Below are 20,183 nucleotides of genomic sequence, written 5' to 3' on the forward strand. Positions count from 1 at the left end.
TAAAGTGTAGTCAAATTGGTCTTTTTTTTTTAATTTTTAATTTAATTTTGTTTTACTACATTAGTACTTTGTACAAACCTGGTAAAAAATGACAGGCGGGCATTAGAGAAAGCCTTGTTTTGCCCTCCAGGTGGGCGTTCCTATAGGGATGTGACGTCACATGAAAACTATGAATTTGTCCAAATTCAAAGTACTCATAAAAGAGTAGGCAAAAAGTACCCGGATGACCTACTACTTCCGTCGATATTCTGAAGTGTGCATATGATCAAAGAATATACACTAACAAGAAGCAACACTCAATAGAACGTTCCATTGCAACACCGGTGCCCAGCAGCGGCCCTGCGTTTCCGCCATTTTGGGGTGAAAGCGAGTCGGCAGTCCACTAGTTTCTATGGTAATATCAGCTGCTTTGTTAAAAAGAACGTACATTAAAGCTGAAATCCAACCTGAAAGATGACAACACAGAATAAAATACTATCACTAGTGATCATCAAATCCTTTTTATTTTACACACTTTGTGTTTAAGTCTTCCACTTTTTTCACAAAACCTTTGCTCTCTAGAAACCTAGTCAGTTTGGGTTAAAATTCTTTGAAGTTCAAGTATTAGCATTATAAACACTGAATTAATACCAACATATGAAATTAAATTAAGGACATGCATCAGAAAAATTGGGAATATTGGACAATAAATATATGAATATAACAGCTTGATTTTGCAGTGTTGTCTAATGTCCGTTACAGCAAAAGTGTCCAAAAGTGGGAATTATGGGATAACGGACACAGCAATGCATCATGTATTATAAGATCATTATGTTTGTAGCGTGATCCATTAAAACGTACAATATCAATTCAGACCTAGATACTATTATTACTACTATTACTCCACTAGGTCTGAAATATATTGTTCGCTGCAAACATGATGATCTTAAATTTATTAATTTACTATTAATAAATGTGTAAAGTTGCATAAAATGGAAATACTCAATAAAGTAGGCTAACTACGTTACCTCAGATGGTTGAATGGTTAGATTCCACAACTGGTAAAATAAAACATATATAAGACAATACAACATTTACTGTAGGAGTAATTTATTGGTGACTTAATTTAAAAAAAACTGTTATATTGCGCTTCTGATTTGGCAGTGAAATTAGCCGATTTTGGGTGCGTAAGATGTGAAGGATTCTATGGTCCAGTTAGTATTTTCACCCCATAATGGCGGCCGCGCTACCGGAGCGCCATCTAGTGGCTGTTGCCCAAAAAGTATCAGAGTGTCGCCTCTTGGGTTCTATACTCTTTGATATGATGGACACTTTACTATCCCATGATTCCACGGGAAAGGATTTGTGAATGGCAGTGAAGCAACCCAACTGATGATGCAGGTAGGTCACGTGATAAGAGCAACATGGTGGATGTTGTAAATCTAGATTACATTCAAACTATATAGAACATACATTTTTAGCGGTGTAATAATTACTTGTTCAAAATAAGTACCTGCTCAAACGATTTCGGATGCATTGTCTCATCTTAAAAAAAAAATCTTAAAACCTTCAAGGATGCATGAATCATAAATGATCATTAGCCTACCTCACAGGAAAATACAATGTTCTCATCCACCCACTGTAAACGAAGCTATGGGTGTGAACGCACGTTTATGTGCAAGTTTGCACGCAGAAATCAGGAGTTGTCAATAAGTTGCATCAAAATTTATTTTAAATTATCAATCAAGTTTAGAACCAACTGATACGTCCGATTAGAGCGACGTCTAGGCCTCTAAAAAACTTTATTTGTTTTGTTGTCATTTATTTAAGAACTGTACGTGAGAGAGGTACGGAAGCTCTTATGGACATAGTTTGGGCGTTTTTTATGCACATCACTAGCTGCGGACACGTGCTTCCTCAGAATAATACAGATTAATCAACGCTGGAACAAGGGTAAGAAGAAAACGTTTTATGCGTACTTACCTGATTTGAATCCGAAAGAAATTTTGTTGGATATATTTTCCCTGGGCACATCAATACGCAAATTAAGGTTGTTTATGAATAAGGCCCACGGCCCCCCATACAAAAACAAATTGCCAAGATGGGAGGTTATATTAATATAGTAGCCAGTGGTTCCATCTGCGTTCTTTTCATGGCAGCACACTTTTGAGTTTCTCTTGCTAAACCTCATAGCTCGATGCTGTTGCTTGATGGAAACCTTAGTTTTATCTTGTGATGGGATGTATTTGTTTTGCACCAAACATAGAGCTTTGCTTTCAAACCATGGATCTCAATTTTAGCCTTACTAGACCAACAAAAGTTTCTTCCAAAAGGTTTCATGTTTTGTCTTGGAATCTAGAAAACTTTGGACATGATTTACTGTTTGCCTCTCACTCAGGCTTTCCTCCAAATCTGACAGGCTGAAGAAATGGTTATATCTGGGCAGCCAAAAAGCTTTAGTTCTCACAATGTCATAATCAGTGATTTTCTGTCCATTTGCTCATTTTGATTTTTTTTATCTTTGACTTTACCCAGGATAAAACTTTTTTATATATATTTCTGTAGCTGTTTTCCTAAATCATCATAACAGAAGGACTGATCTTGTCTGTTTTTCAGTATTTTTCAAATCTCACAAAAGATATTTTTGCACAGCCAAGCAGTTTAATACATTTAACATAAGTGTTTTAGTAAAATGATTAGGCCTAGTAAAATAATTGACAATTTCAACCAATATATTGATTTCACTTTCGGTTTCTCATCTGCATACTAGTTTGCATGCATTTATTTTCTACACACTTTTTGTTGCCCACAGATAAATAGGAATTGTTGCTGCATACAGTCTGAAGAGTAACATTTCATTACTGTCATGAGACGGATGTGTTAAATAACAGTTGATGACAGAAGAACACCATTTCTCTTACAGAGCTGAATTAAAAACAGTCAGTAAAAATTGCAAGCCAACTTTGTGCCGGAGAGATGATGGCCAGACAGACTGAGAATCAATATTTGTTTTAATGAAGTGTCCGCTCAAGGCTTTGGTCTCTTTAGGGAGACAAAAAAAGAATCAGAGCTTGCAGAAACATGGAATTTGTGCACTGTACGTAGCCAGGATTTGTCAAAATCCAAGTTATGCTTCTCTGTGATTTCACAAGTTTTAAAACCTCTCATTGCATTCAGTATTCAGAAGAACATTTCTTTGTGTGCTCACTAATCTCAAGGAGAAGTACTTCTCATCTTCTTTTTTTGGAACCTGCATGGAGTTATATATTCTTTATCAAATACTAATTTAGTCTATTATAGAATTAAATGGCTGTGCACTACATGTATAAAAATGTTGACAGTCATTATAGGACAGCAAAAACAATGTTATTTATTAATTCTCTGAAGATGTTAGACTGCGAGAAGTTAGATTAGATTATATTTGATCATGTATTTAGGGATATTAGGTAGCCCCGCAGCACATCATAAACAACACTAAATAATATATAACAGAAAACAAAACCCATCATTAAAATAAGTCATTAAAACAGACAAACAGTTTAATGTTTGACTCATCTGGGTTTCATCCTCCGTCCTCATTGAACTGTAACGCAGACAGATGTATAATTAATGACAAGTTAATGTTAAATAAAAAATAATTAAGTCATAGAGGCCTAAATGAAAAGACAGTGATAGATAGTGATTTTATGTGCATAAATGAAGCAGTAGTATACAACTTTGATTAGGCACACTGTAAGGCACGACAGTGTAGCGTTGCATAACATAGCAGGCAGACTTGATAAGATTAATTATGTCTCATCTAGAAGACATGACGTTCATGCAGACTTCTGTTCCTCTACTTGGATGACTGATTTCCTAAAGACCATTGACATCTTTCAACTGTTAAAGAAACCATCCTGCCTAATCCTAGACAATTTCTAACTATGGTTTACAAAATGTCTCAGTTGAGTATTTGCCTTATTAGACGATGACAGACAAATTAGGAGAAAAATAAACAGCAGGCCATTCTAAAATCAACTTGAAATAACAGTGTGCGAATATAAAGTAGCTTGTTACACAATATCAGGAATTGTTTAGATAAGATAAAAACATGCTAGAACTTCATCCTCATCAAATTCAAACACTAAGTCTTAGTTTTCAGTAAATGTTTTCACTCTGCATATAGCTTTTTTTTATACATTTGTATTGCGGAATTGAAGCTGCAGTTCATATAATTTTCATTTGCCTGTGGTTCAGTTTTTTTTTTTTTTTTTTTTTAACCAAAGGGGGGAAATAAAGAAAGTGTAAGAAAAGAGAAGTGAAGAAGAAAAAAATGTTGATTTGTATTGTTTCTTCCCTGGCAAGAGAAAAAAAAAGTAATATAAATGAATAAAAGATGTTATTTTAATGTAATATCGAAAGAAAAATTATCCACATAGGTAAACGCAAGTCCATGTTATTTTAATGATAGTATTTTATTACCATTTTTTTACCTAATATTTTTATTTGTGGTGTTAATCAACTGTTCTTTCTCCTAAAATAATACCTATATTTTTTAAATTCTTTTCATACTCGGGAAATAGTTTTGTCAAAATAATATATAAATTACTACATTTACAATGTAACTTTAGCACAAATATTAAAGACCACCCTGAGACTGGATACCTTTTTTCCTTGATTCATTGTGCATCTGAGTCTTTTTTTAAGCTTTAAGCACATCTATAAAAAGAACAATCAGGATAGATCTTAATGACTGTTCACAAGTAGGTTTTACTGTGCTATACGATTATGTCGTCCCAGTATAAATCAAGGCTGTGGGCCACACTGGTCAGTCTGTGAAGATGGGCTGCTTCCATGAAAGAGCATTAATACAGGCTGAGCAATAAAGCCAGCCATTAAGCAGCATGGCATCTAAATGGCCACCCAAAATGATGCTTGTTAGAGTCCTGTCTGATCCTGGCTGCTTAGCTGAAGAAGGAGTGCACAGATGACAAAGAAGGCCTGAGAGAGGCAATGAAAGATCATATATATAATGTCCGACTAGTTCACAGCAGACCCTGGACAGGGAGGATGATGAAGTACATTCTAGATTGTGTTATTACACCACTCTCTATAATACTTTATTCTGACTGGTCATTCACAGCATTCAGGAGTCAGATATTTCCTGATGTTCACTGTTGTCCTTGGCAATGCTGTATATCAGTCCGGACAGAATAAATTTTTATTGTCTGCTTTTAAAAGTGTATTGTAAAAATTAGTACACAATAAAAATAAATAAAGTCGGTTAAAAAATATTTTTAAAAAGTTGATTGAATCAGTCTGCTCATCCGAGTAACTGAAACCATGTTGTATCACAGTGCGGACTGGCTCTCTCTTTTCAAGCAACTGGCGCCATCTTGCCTTTTATTTAGTGACATCAAAAGACTTAGGAGTTATTGTTATTGACTGTTTTGTACATTGCAGTGTATTTTTTTTTTTTTTTTTCTAGTGGAAGCTTTAAGATAATATACCATTTAAATTATGTAAGTCAGTTTTTCATGTCCATGTATTTATTTATTTATTTATTTGGTGAGTAGCCAAATAAAGATAAATCAATAGTTATGACTCTGAGAGGAAGTATTTCAATTAAAGATGCTCTTCTAGTAGTGACTCAGCACTTTTCATGTAAGCAATAAGGTACGCTGTGCTGTATCGTGAATAAGTCACAGCTGAAGGGCATTGTTAGGAACGATGCAAAGCGTAGTGCCTGCAACCCCTTCAGCCGTGACTTATTCACGATACAGCACTAGCCTCAAGTACCTTATTGCTTTTATAAAACGGTTACCACACAATACAAATATTAAAGCCAAAAAATATGAATCAGTGCAACTTTCATGAAGTAAAACCCTTCCTTCCGCCGGAAAAAATAGTCCCTGACCATGAACAGCAACAGAAGTTACATTATTACGTCATTAGATGGTGGCAAAGACTGTCTTTATGAGTGTCAGTCAGTAGCGAAGACTTTTATATTGAAAAGACTGAATTGTTGTGGACACGGAACAAGACGCAACTGACAAATGCTTTGACTAGCGCTGTCAGTCACGGGAAAACCCCTTAAATGTTAAAAGGACAAGATGATACATCGGACATTTAAACAGATTTTTTATTATGAACATAGGACTGACCTGAAGGAAAATGCTAAATCTAAATGGAGGTAATAAACTTGTTCAATCGATGTCTTTCTCACAATATTCTTCTACATAATACAGTAAGCTTCAATGAGCAATATTAAGAACATACAATTTACGCTGCAAAGGGTGTTTGCTAAGGGTGTTGTGTAGTGATACACAGAACCGTTGGGTAAAGCGGTCATAGCCGTATTTTATCGTGAATAAAACGCAGCTATTGACTCATCACTTGATCAGAATCAAGGATAGGAACTAACCGTTTTATAAATTATTATAATAAAATAGCAAAATCTAATCTTTTTACAGTTTTGGCAGAAATTATAGTATATTACAAATAAGTAACTTATTTCCTATCTTGTATAGTAATTTAGATATAATGTTAACAATATTTGATATTTCAAGTGAAAAGACATGTTTTAGTTCATGGTAAGTGTTAAAATCTGGATACGGATCAAGCTAACTGACCAGTACAGCCAACAAATTGTAGAATCCAGTCTGAATGAGTGAATAACATTCCTTGGAGCAATGAATGAATTGCAAAGGGAACAACACTCTTGTTTTCATTTCGTGTCAGCAGACTAGTGATGTGCCAATGGAAAACACAGAGAGACAAGTAAAAGTATTCAGCATTTCACCAACTTCTTCCACCACAGCCCCTGCTGGAATTCAAGACAGGGATAGTACTGTTGTCCCAATATGCCCCCTTTCAAAATCAGTTCAATTACATTTGTCAGAGTGTAAAATGGGTTGTGTGTTTTTGGAATTGGATGGATATTAATTATTACAAGCCATGTAACTGAAATGCAGTCCAGAATTTTAAGTATTTCATGTGAACTACATTTTCATGACTAAGCCAGGTATTATTATGGCATATGTGAGAGCGAGTGAATGTGTGTATGTGTACCATATGACCCACTTCGCCCACAGTAACACAGCTTCTCTGTACTCATAAATCCCTATTAATTCAAGCCTGTACAAAGCATTTTAGTTGGAAGCGCAAAATTCACTCTTACAGATACAATCCCTTTTTAAATTAGAAGAAACACAGTACATAACAGAAATGCATAACATTAGTTAAAGGTTCGGAATTAATTTAATGCTAAATTTTATGATGAATCAGCTTTTTGTTAATTTTTCAGATATTTTCCCTAGAGTAGAGGTCAAGCTACAGTTTGCAATACAAACTAAAGGTAAACTTGACGTAATTATGACAACACAGCAATCTGACATAAATGGTAAATAATTCAATAAGTTGTTGATTTTAATCAAGGGACATGACTGCTATTGAAGCAGTACCTTATCCATGCTACAGATGGCAGTAAGTGCTATGCAAATGTATGAGAAATGTGCAAAATGGAAATAGTGGCAATAATGCAGTGCAGTGATGTAAATCTTAAAGATTAAAATCAAATTTGGTTAAAATTTAAACTGATTTTATTACAATATGACTTACATTTTATTCATAGCATATGTGCAACTCCACGTCCCAGTTCCAGCACCCATTTACACATCAAAAGCCATCCATTCTATTAATTGGTTAATGGTGTAAATAACAGATTAGAGTGACCATGACAGATTATAACAACACATTTGAGCTTAGATTAACTCATATTGTGAATAATGAGTAATGTCTGTTGTTCTGGAAAATAATCAAAATATCTGTTCTTATGTTATCTCCGATCTGGGTAACCCAGACAACTTACTGTTACATCACAGTAACACAATGATGTCTGTGTGCACTTTGAAATGGTATATTATGGGCGAAATAAAAACACAAAAACAATAGGCAACAGATGTGGCGAATCTGAGGCACAGAAAAAAAGCTCCCTTTAACCATACCTGGATCAAGTTCAACAGCAGACTGCAATATGCCAAACATCAGGATGACCCAGCTGTACAAGTAAAGTTGAAAAAAAAAAAAAAAAAAAAAAAAAAAAATTGGTTGTGACAAAAATGAGCTCTTAGTTCTTTTCCACCATGAGTTTGAAAATGAGTAATGCTTTGCAGAAAGCTGAATACTGAGTAGTGCTTAAAGGGTTAGTTCACCCAAAAATGAAAATTCTGTCATTTATTACTCATGCTCATGCCATTCCAGACCCGTAAGACCTTCGTTAATCTTCGGAACGCAAATTGAGATATTTTTGTTTAAATCCGATGGCTCCGTGAGGCCTACATAGGGAGCAATGACGTTCCTCTCTCAGGATCCATAAAGGTACTAAAAACATATTTAAATCAGTTCATGTGAGTACAGTGGTTCAATATTAATATTATAAAGCGACGAGAATATTTTTGGTGCGCCAAAAAAAACAAAATAACAAATTATTTAGTGATGGCCAATTTCAAAACACTGCTTCAGGAAGCTTCGGAGCGTTATGAATCAGCGTGTCGAATCCGCAGTTCGGAGTGCCAAAGTCACGTGATTTCAGCAGTTTGGTGGTTTGACACGCGATCCGAATCATGATTCGACACGCAGGCCTCACGGAGCCATCGGATTTAAACAAAAATATCTTAATTTGTGTTCCGAAGATCAACGAAGGTCTTACGGGTGTAAAACGGCACGAGGGTGAGTAATTAATAACAGAATTTTCATTTTTGGGTGAACTAACCCTTTAACTTTAAAAGTTAAAAATCATGTTTTTAGGTAACTTTTATAGGACTGTTTAAAAAAGAACAATGTCATCTTTCAATGCAGCCTTTGTTTTTGGGGTCATATTATGGTCTGGACCGAAAGAGAGTAGAATCTCAGGTCAATCCATCTCAACTGGTTGTGCGTGCAACTCTGACATGTGCAACCTTGGAGCGCTCCCTGCCCAGCATTTTTCACACTTGAATAAGCCATACATAGTCAAGCATTAAACTAGCCATCCAACTGTTTATAGATGACATCATTCAGAGTGAGTATAGATAGATTTCTAGACAAGGGTTACCCTGGTTTTTGGCTGCTGCCCTGTTGCCTTGTAGATGTGCCAGCTGGTTTCTTTTAAAATGCCATTTATAACTGTGAGACTAATAAATATGGACACACAACTGGAACACATTTTCACTTTTATTTACCAGAATATAAACCAAAAGTCTGTTTTACGTTCTGATGGATTTCAGTGTCTTCCTGGCTTCCAAATTTGTGTTTTGATAAATTGTTTTAAGCTGCATCTTCTGATGTATGAAACGTGTTAACACAGCAAGCATGCCGTCCAGTGGTAACAGAAATAATATTCAATAAATCATACTTTTTTGCAACCGCACAGTACTTGGCACAAAAAAAAACTAAAAACTAAAAGTAATAACATGTGTTTGACATATCCTGGATTTAGCTAGTCTCAAACATTGGTTTGTAACTAATGAGGCCTTGTTTTTGCAACACATGGAAGGCTACTAGAAAATGTGCCCTAAACACATTAATTGTACTTTTGCTAGTGTGCCATGTTGTTTTGTCAAGCTGGTAAGCATTAAAGAGAAGCAAAGTATGTCTCTTAATGTTTATTAGCTGTTTAATATCCTGCTTAGAGTCTCTTTTATCATTCGGGTTACATTTGATTCCTTTTTAGTCATTACATTCCAGTTCAACCCACTAGCTCCTTTTGCTCTCCATTTCTCTCAATCACATTTTTAGGGTAACATTAAGTCTTGTTATTCTAGTCTAAGCTGTGACAATGAACCTGCGGTCAAAGTTTTGCCACTATCAAAAGCGATTTAAAATAACCCTTGTAGTTCAAACAAAATTTTCTCTAATCTTTAATAGAAATGGAGTATGAATCACACTCTCGTTATTAAGTAAGGTTTCCCGTCTTGTGGGTAAAGCATGTGGCAAACTTGGAATAGTTATATGGTTTGCATGTTGCTGATGACATTCATTGGCTCTGTGGGGTCATGTCTAGTCGTACCCAACAAGTGAATTTAATTTAGGTTGCATGTTTGAACCAGAGGTGAATTACTTCATGTTGCACTCATCTCTATAAAAGCTGTTAATCAAACAGTTATACTGTGAAATCTGACAGTTTTATTATTCTCTCTCCCACACTGTGTGTGTGTGTGTGTGTGTGTGTGTGTGTGTGTGTGTGTGTGTGTGTGTGTGTGTGTGTGTGTGTGTGTGTGTGTGTGTGTGCGCGCATGTAAACTGCTTGACTGGGTAGTAAAAGTGTACATGCAGAGACCAATGCTGCAAACATCAACTCGTCACATAAATAAATAAATAGTATCTGTAGTAATAGTATAAATAGTATCTGTCAGTTGTTTGGAAACATTAAAATTGTTTAGGTTTTTTAAAGAAGTATCTTATGCTCAAACAGCAATACTGCAAAATATTATTACAAATTAAAAGAACTGTTTTCTATTTGAATATATTCTAAAATTTCTGCATCATTACTCCAGTCTTCAGTGTCACATGATGCTTTAGAAATCATTCTGATTTGCTGCTCAGTTAACATTTCTTCTTATTATTATCAATGCTTCACAACAATTGTGCTGCTTCATATTTTTGTGCAAATTGTACTTTTTCAGGATTGTTGATGACTAGAAAGTGCAATGAACAGCATTTATTTGCATGTATTACATTTATTTATTAAATTTATCAAAGCCTTTATTAAATGGGAATCTTTTGTAACATTTATAAATGTCTTCACTGTCACTTTTGACCAATTTAATAGGCTACATTCTTGATAAAAGTATTAATTTCTCTGTCTCTTTCTCTGTCTCTCTGTTTTAAACATTGATGATGATGATAATAATAATAATAATAATAATAATAATAAATGTTTCTTGAGCAGCAAATCAGCATTTTAGAATGATTTCTGAATGACAAGTAATGATACTGAAAATTCAGCTTTGTCATCACAGGAATACATTATATTTTCAATGTATTAAAATAGAAAATTATTTTAAATTATAATAGTATTTCACAATATTATTGTTTTTACTGTATTTTTGATTAAATAAATGCAGCCTTGGTGAGCAAAAGAGATTGTGAAAATTGTAATTGCAAACTTTTGACAAGTACTGCATGCTTTGTAAATGACAAACAGTAAAAGATTCAGTTTGATTGCTAAGAGACATTAATAGTGACTGTTTCCAGTATGCAGACCTTAGAATGTTTCCAATATTCATGTTTGACACAGTTGTTTAGTAGTGAATATAACAGTGTGCTTTAGACAGTTTAGACTAGTTATCATTCTTAATCAGGGCTGTTTACCTAAGTTGTATTGTTTGTTCTTCTCAAAATTGTATGGTTTATGAGAAACAAAGCTGAAGGTGTTGAAATTAAATTGCTTGCTCAATAATGGGTGTTTTTTTTTTCCCTTCCAGAACCAATAAATATTATTCAAAACATTTTCCAAATTCAAAACAAATTTTCTGTCCTCTGGATTTGATTACTAAAGGCATTAGGGTTATAAATATGTTCAGTACAGTCATAGTCATTTCATTTTGAATATGCTGTGTTTAAACATTGAGATATCTAGCAAAGAGACTTCGTGTCTCAGAGTGCGTTTATCACTCTATCTCAGCTGTAACCGTATACCAGATATTTCTCTGGAATGCCTTTTATATTCCGTAAAGCCATTTCTTCTCCAAACAAGGACACAAAATTTGTCTGCCTGCTCACTGTCAAGACCTCTTCATCGGGGTCATAAAAACTTTATTTTTTCATTAAGCATAAGACTCTTTTAGGAAATATATACACAGGCTTTTTCCAAAAATATCTATTCTCTGTTCAGATTTATGCTGGATTGGTAACTTATATAAGTAGTTAGCAGAAGTAGAGAATATGTTAGAATAACTGATGACACTTGAGATAAAATTGAAGTTTCATATCTAAAAATACAAACAGCCTCTCCAAATTTGAAAGTAACAGACAAGCTACATCACTCCATCTGTATAACTTTGCTAAGTAGTGTAAAAGGAATGTAGCATGTTTCCAAGGCCTTTTAATCTTCTGATTAAATTTACAATAAGATCTAATCCTTATAAATGGATGGATGTGGATAACAATAGAACCAAGACATTTTAACAAGCAGCACAGGGAGGAAACGGAGCAGAGAAAGAAAAAAAAAAATGAAAGAGGGATATCACACTCCTGATAGCTGAAGATAAATAGCTAATCTCTGCACAAGTGATTATATAAGAAAGACAGAAAGAAGCCAAAACTTTTCTGACTTCTCAATTCTGTGACTCACAAATGCCTGTTTTATTATCCTACCATTTTAATTCCAAATGAAATTTCTCAATAAATATTTTGTTTCAATTATCAGTATGTCGAACTGTTCCTAAGCAAGCAAACAATCATGTTGTCTTTCATTCTCTTCTAATTACTTTCACTTGAAAAAACACAATTTTGATATAAGCAAAGAAAATGGAATAACAAAAGAAAAATGCTTTTCCTTTCATCGCAACTGCCTGGGTGACAAGTATATTTTTCTTGTGAAGCAATAGTGAATTTAATTTCATCTCTTTAGAATTCCTTCATTTAGATCAAGTGAGATGAATGCAGCCATCTGAAGATCTTTGAATTCCAGTATATGTTTAGACTGAAAAAACAAGCAAAGCAACTCTCCACGTAGGTTTAAATGATAGATTTTGGCACAGATTGTGAATATGGAGTGTCCTAATGTTTCAAATGACACAATAAAGACATTTTGATTGTATACAAGGAAGGGAAGAACAAAAAATAGCCTAACAAATATGTTCATTTGTTTAGATAATGCTGAGGGAAAAACAAGGGTATATACTGCAGTCCCGACCATTACAACACATTGTCACAGGTTGAGATTTAAGGGAAATAAAAGCCTTATTGATGAGTTTGGGAGGATGGAAATCCACATTGAAATGACCCAGGGGTAGAGCCTGTGTAGCCCTCTTAAAGACCCCTAGGCATAAAGTGGAAAGGATTGAATATGGAGAGGTAGTGAACAGTGGAGGGGGTAGATGCGAAACCACCTTAGACAAAGAGCCCTTTTTTCCTGGGTCCAGACGACCCCCACTTTTGCCATTCAAGATAAATAAATAAATAGGAATGGAGAAAGAAACCATATACGCCCTCTGAAAGGTTCTAGGCTTGAGTGAGTGACAGACAATTGAAAAGACAAATTGTTACATTGTCTTTGGCCATGGATGGCAGGAGGGTTGCTGCAAAAAGGCAATTATGGGGTGATGTGAACTGTGAGGTCAAAGGTCAAACACTGTGTCTGACCTCAAATTTGAAGGCAGCGTGAAACTGACCTCTTGTCTAGCTCTTCATACTCTCTCCCTTTCTCTGAGTCTCTCTCTCCTTCTTTGTTTGGGTTTTCCTTCAACCATTTTTTTCGGTGCCCCTTCCCTCAAAAAAGCCGACTGGCTTTCTCTTGCTGTTGAGAAGTGCTGACGAGGCATTTGTCCTGTAGTCACTCACCCATGTTTGATTTAATTGCTTTTCCAGTGCCTTGAAATGCTCTCCTTGGAATAAGCTCTCAGGGGCGAGAGAAATACATGAAATCAGTGCCAAACATTTTATATCCTAACAGCTTTAGGTTCCCGTGTAGCATATAGATTTAGAGACCATGATTAAGTGTAATCGTTGGAACGGTCTTGACCAGACAAGTCAGATTAGAACTGCACTTAATGGCATCAAGTTGCCCATGGGCTGCCAAAACTCACATTATTTTGACAGTCAGTTGAGACGGCGGGATGACCTACTGCGCGCCGGTGGAGGCAGCACTCCCATGAAGCTTGCGGGCTGGAAAACCCTCCCTTTTCCTGTCACATCCAGCTTGTCTCCTTAAGCAAGGAACTGAATGCTGTTTTCTCTGGGAACTTTTCCACCAGGCAGGTGACCTCCCTCTTCCTGGCCTGTACTTCACTCTTAGAGGCAGCTGGACCTATCATTAATCATACGTCCACGGTGATATACCATACATGTAAGTCAGAAATCAGAAACAGATCTTGAATATATATGAACTTGCTTTTATTTTGCACATTTTAAACCGCTTCTTCTACCCAGGTAACAACTTTATGTTCTAAGAATGATTATGCTAATGTTTTTCTCAATATAACCAAGGAAAATGTTCTCTGCAACGCCGATGCCCATCCCGCCGAACACTGCTGCCTTGGAACCGACCTCCATCGCCAGCAACATCAAAACACAGATCCTCACAGGTGTGGACATCGATTTATCTTCTCTATTATCCTTGCTTCCTCCAATTCGCCAAATTAACTACAGTGACTTTTTAGTTACCTTAAAAAATTCAGCCCATAATCCATCCCACATCGGTTCGTTATCCAAATTCTTCATCGCATTCAGTCACTATAGCAAAATCACTTGCGTTTTTTTTTTCTTCCCCACAGGAGGCCGGAGCTGAATGATTATCTTGCGATAATTGCAGCGCTTTTGTTATCTTACGGAGGAACTCACTTTTACACATACCACAAGTTGTTTTCAGCAAAATGCATAGTCCATGTTGCTCAGTGGAACCAGTGCCCCTACTGGGGCGCACTAGACACAGATCTCCGCAACAGAGTGTTCCTGGGCTGCCGCACTAATTCCTGTGCTGTTCGTAGATCAGTTGCCCAAATCCACCACAGCTTGTCCTCTGATTTACCCTTCAATTCCCCCTTGCCCAGATTCATCCCAGGAAAAATCAACTAGCTACATCCCGCAGCCAGCAAACACCAACTTCAACTCCTCAGCTATGGATTCTAGAATGAAAGGTCTAGAAGGGAAGGTCTGATGTCGCAGACCCAGTGCTTATCAGTGCCGACAGCCCACGGCGGAGTCAAGGGAGGGAGGAGCCAAAATGGTGTTGTGGTGGCAGACGGCATCTGGGGGACGACCGACGCAGACTGGGACGATGGATCCATAGAAACGAGCGACATCGCTGGCACTGGAGACCTCAGCAATGCCGCGGCGAGGAGTGTCGGAGGCGGAGCCAGAAAACCCGAGGGCTGAGGTGGAGCCGGTGTGACAGAGAACAGAGGTGAAGCTGAAGGGAAGGAGGAATCCGCTGCAGCCATAGGGGTGGAGGGACGGAGCGCAGCGGACGGTCCATGGCGGAAGTAGAGTGACGACTGACCAAGTCGGAGCTGGTGGGACGAGGGAACCCAGAGTAGCTGCCAGGCCGAGGGTCTCAGGTGGAGATATTGTTGAATAAAGTTTTTTATGTTTTGTTTTTGCGCACAAAAAGTATTCTCGTCGCTTTATAAAATTAAGGTTGAACCACTGCGGTCATGTCGACTGTTTTAACAAGTACTTTTCTGGACCTTGGAAAAGTCATATACCTCTCGGATTTCATCAAAAATATCTTAATTTGTGTTTGTGTCAAAAATCTAATTAAAAAAGAAGTTGAATCAGGCTTCACAATTGGCCCTTTTGACATATTATGAATATTCAACTTTTTTTTTTTTTTTTTTTGATATTCCTATAAACCACCCGTTGAAACCTCTTCTTGACACCTCTCTCAACTCCATTTTTTCAATCTTCATTTTCCATTCTTCCATTCTTCTAGAACTCTCCAATCTTACTTAACTGCATGGAGATGTTTTAAGTAATTTCACTTTACATACAACCTGCCTTGCAGGTTTATCAGTGCTAGATAGCGAACATTACAGATTTATCAGCGCTAGATAGGGAAACCTTACTTCATCAAACAAAGACAGATCAAACGAAAAAAGGCCATTTCATTTACATTTTGATTCTCCCATCACCAATTTAGTGGTACCAATTCCTTTCAGCCTACTTAAATTTCAGAAGCACACAGGCTTAAGTCCCGTCCCGCTCTTCGTAGATGATTCCAATCACCCCATCATGCGTTTCTGGTTCCAAAAACACCTGAAATCCATTTTGATTTAATCCGGCATCCCAGCAGATCACTTTTCAAGCCATTCATTTCGCATAGGTGCAGCAACCATAGTTGCTCAAAATGCCTCTCAGATTCCAGCACTTGGCCATTGGTCGTCAGAGGCTTTCAAGTGCTATATTAGACCCAATCACTTCCATATCAAAGAAGTTTAATGAACCTTTACAAGCTAAATTCTCTAGCTAAACTCGTTCTTATACACTCAAAATCTACAGGCTTACCGTATCCGCCTCAATTTAAATTTTTTTTTTTTTTTACTTCATTGCCGCAGCAGTGTTTTCCCACCTGCTCCCGCAGGAGCCCACTCTCTTACCTTCATTCTTTCACTGCCGCAGCAGTGATATCCCCTCTGCTCCTGCCGGAGCTCCGTTTCTCAATCTAACCTTGCCTTCACTGCTGCAGAAGCGATATTTGCTCCACTTCTTCATCTAACCTTTCCATCACTGCCACAGCAATGATGTCCCCTCTGTTTGTCCGTTTGTCCGTCTAACCTTTCCATCACTGCCGCAGCAGTGATTTCCCCTCCGCTCCAGCAGGAGCTTCATTTTTTCATGTAACCTTGCCTTTACTGCCGCAGCAGTGTTATCTCCTCTGCTCCCGCAGGAGTGCGCCCCATGCGCGACTGTCCCCAGCCAACTACTGGCAAGGTTTACCCATCCGATGCTATAAGTATCAAACACCCGTTCAATGATGCGAGAGCTCTCCTGTTGTAACCTACTGTGATGTTGTAAGGATGCACTCGACACAGGTTACTTTGAACGAATATATTTAATTTAGGGGGAAACGCAAAAACAAATACAGAATGGCGCAGCATATATCAGTCTCTGTCCAACTCTGTGTGAATGCAGGGCTTAGGGGAAACCCCAAACATGGGTCTTAAAGGAACATACACCCAGACCATTACACCGTTCCAGCAACCAACCCCCTCCCTGCGAATGACGCACCATCAGCTTTACACTCCACAATTTTTTGGGGGGTTGTCCGTACTACTACTGGGTGCTGTCCTGCATTGGTTTTGCATCTTTTTTGGGGGAGGACTCTGGGTTCAGGCCAAAATACTGAGCTCGGAGCCCTCTCCTCGGACATGCGTGCCAAATACGCATACTCTTTATTCCGTTCGATTATTTGTAAGTGTGAACTTGTGAAATCAATATATTGATTTAGAATTTGCAAACATGCATTCATTATCCCCTGAATTTAGAGAGTTCCTGTTACATTTGAATAATTAAAGTGTTTGTTCATTAAGTCATGGAGGTTTTTAAAACAAAAATGATCAAAATGACACATAGTAATGTTTAAACCAATGCTTTATGCTATTATTTTGGTGAATGTTTATGTAAGCTTGATAATGTTGAAAGAAAGTTCTATTAATGATACTGTGAGAATGTTTTGTTTTTAACTTTGAGAGAAGTATTGTAGAATGTTCTGAGAATGTTCCTTGTTAGCTGGGATATAGATATAATATATTGTACAAAAACTATTGCACATATGCCAGAACACCAAAGCCATATTGCAGTAAACAGGGGAAAGACTTGTGGGTAAAATGTGGAGGTTCTGGAAGGACAGATTATTCAGTGGTTGGAATAACTAAATGCAACACACCATGCCTTCCTCGTTAAAATTCAATGAGTTCCTGATGAGACCACATTAAGGCTGCTTTTTGAAAAAAATAAATGCATCAAGCTGGACAGATTCCCATTTTGTTTACAAATGGTCACCAGTAAGGTGTTGCTCTCAGTACCAATGACTTAAAAACTCTTTGTTGGAAAAAACACAGTGCTATTCTGTTCAGTTCATTGGACAATGAACTGCTGTGTACATGCCATATAAATATCTTATCTGCAATAATAGTGCCTTATCTGCAATAATCAGCAGCTACTAAATGTTAGGGTCATCAACAGTCATAATTAAAGGCACTAATTTCACAACATCTCATCGGATTAAAGAATAAATCCACTGAAGTTAGCAGTGGGCGATTTGTTGTAATTTACTTGCTAATAGTCTCAGGCAAACAGTGATTCACAATTAAATGAACTGAAATGACAGTTGATATGTCTGGCACTCATTTTAGCTAGCATGGCTGTGAAATGTTGTTTATGTGAGGGTTTATATGTGCTGATGTTAAACCGGGTGTCCCAAGTGCCCTGTTTAGCATCATGTTGAGTAGCGTGCAAAAGAAAGATGAGAGCCCCAAGGCTACAGTGCTGGACAAATGTCTCTGCCCATGCATGAAGTCACAGAGCCACCGCAACACATGTTTCAGTGTCTGGTGAATGTCATGCATCAGCTGACCTAATTTCTTCTACTTTAGTCGTTCTTTTTGCTGGAGGTCCCAGAGCCATGGGTGAGAAACTATTGTGGTTTTAATTTGTAAGCTTTATAATTATGCTGTTTAATTTATAGATCATAATGATTATTTACATTTTTTCCACTGCTGGCAGCACTGTATGTACATGTAATAGATTAAAACTGATTTTTGAAAGAAATAAAAAAGACAAACTAATTGTGGGGGTCTATTTATTTATTTATTGAACCACATATAATATTTTTTAAAATTTGTCCCATTTATATAGAATTAAACAAACAAACCAAAAAATCCTTCAGAAATATTAAAGCACTTATACTGAAGAAGGAAATAAAACAACAAACCAGCTGAATATGATTTACAGATGAAAATACGTTTCAGCGGTAAAATACAGAAGAAGAAAAAGTGTGTTCTTTGGTGGCATGAGGTCTGTAATTATAAACAGATGGATGTCAAAATGGCTCTAAGCTCCAGCATTCTCTTCCAGTCACAAACTCGTTCCCCATATTTATTAAGATGTTCTGACATGGATTTGGTAAAGACTCAGTTTGCGGTGTTCCTCTCTGGAACGTAAAACCTTTTCGATATCACTGCCTCCTGTGATTTAGAGATCTAATAACCCTAATAACCCTCCTCCCTTTTTATAATAAGCCTATTTATTTAGCTATCCTAACTGTTTGGTTTGAATTTTAATATTTGCATTTAACCTTGTTTAATCTGCCCTCTTTTATAACAAAATACAATCCATTTTCTGAAAGCCACTGTTGTAAGATGGTTTTACAAATAAATATCCGAAATCATCATAAACTCATAAGGCTCGCAAGTGGTTTAGGAGATAAAATGCAGTCATATTGTTATGCAGTTCTCCTCCATTTGGCTCAAATTTGAAAATGTCATAAGTGGTTTAATACATGCTGTCATATTGTGATTACAAACAGACATTAAAATGAGAACTAGGCAACATCAGATCTTGGCTGATTTACTCGAACACAAGCTGGTAATCTTGTGTGAGGTTGGATGATGATATCATTGCTGTGCAAAAAAGGGGGTCAGCTATAGACTAGAGTAGTTATCAGTTGCAATGGTTCTACCATCATGGGACAGGCTCCTAAATGGTCTTTCAGAGGCAAAGGGATTTTATCTGCTTTCCTTGGCTTTGAGCTGTTAAAGAAAAGTAACAGCATGTTTGTTTTACTGCTCCTCACTTTTTCCTCTTTTCTCCTCCATGCAAATCAATCTGTCATTCCTGCCGGCGGCTGGAGAGAACATTGTGAATGTCTAAATGTCCATCTTTTACTTTTTGGCAGACTTTCTGAAGGCCTGCTGTGCAGTGTGGTGGATATATTGTCTCTTTATCCTGAGAAGCCCTGGAGATGCTATGGTGGTCCACAAAAAAAAACGATTGAATTGCTATGCACAATTAAATATGAATATTTTAAAAATTGTCTCCTACTTAGATCAACTTAAAATACATCACCCAAATCAGCTTTCATCTGGCTTCACGTTCAAGGGTTTTATGAGCATGAACGTTATTATAATTTCCTTTTCACTATACAGTTACTTTTTCCTACTCCCACATAGCTCCCACATAAACTAGTTGTTTGTTTATAAACATAATGGTTGCTATGATCCACCTTGGCAATCAATGTGACATAGACAGAGTTGGCTATAATTAATTTGTAATTTGGGTCTAGTTTAAACGGCAAAATTAAAGATTTACAGAGCAGCCAACCCCCAAAAGGCACAAGGATGACACTCTGCTTCGTCTCATTTGTGTCTTGACAAGCCTTAACAGAGACACAAATTAAGCAACCAATTCAAGTCCAGTTGAGTCTTGAGAGACGAGCAATAAACCAGAATCGGTTTCTCTCTGATAAAGTAGTCTTCTTTCTCCCTCCTGAGTGATTATGGAGTGTGAACATGTTTTATAACTTG

The 20,183-nt window shown here is 36.9% G+C and overlaps 1 long non-coding RNA gene across 2 annotated transcripts; it reads left to right on the plus strand.

The window, feature by feature from the left end:
• The first annotated feature begins 1,329 nt into the window (after window positions 1-1,329).
• LOC127512942 (uncharacterized) lies at window positions 1,330-18,366 on the plus strand. Of its 2 annotated transcripts, none has more exons than XR_007930289.1 (4): window positions 1,330-1,380; window positions 13,917-14,008; window positions 14,149-14,246; window positions 14,436-18,366. It is a non-coding gene; the product is annotated as an uncharacterized LOC127512942 (long non-coding RNA). The 2 variants fall into 2 exon arrangements; XR_007930288.1 differs by lacking the exon at window positions 1,330-1,380 and adding an exon at window positions 1,650-1,932.
• Window positions 18,367-20,183: the final 1,817 nt, after the last annotated feature.

The sequence above is a fragment of the Ctenopharyngodon idella genome, chromosome 5, assembly GCF_019924925.1.
Source record: "Ctenopharyngodon idella isolate HZGC_01 chromosome 5, HZGC01, whole genome shotgun sequence".
NCBI lineage: Eukaryota > Metazoa > Chordata > Actinopteri > Cypriniformes > Xenocyprididae > Ctenopharyngodon > Ctenopharyngodon idella.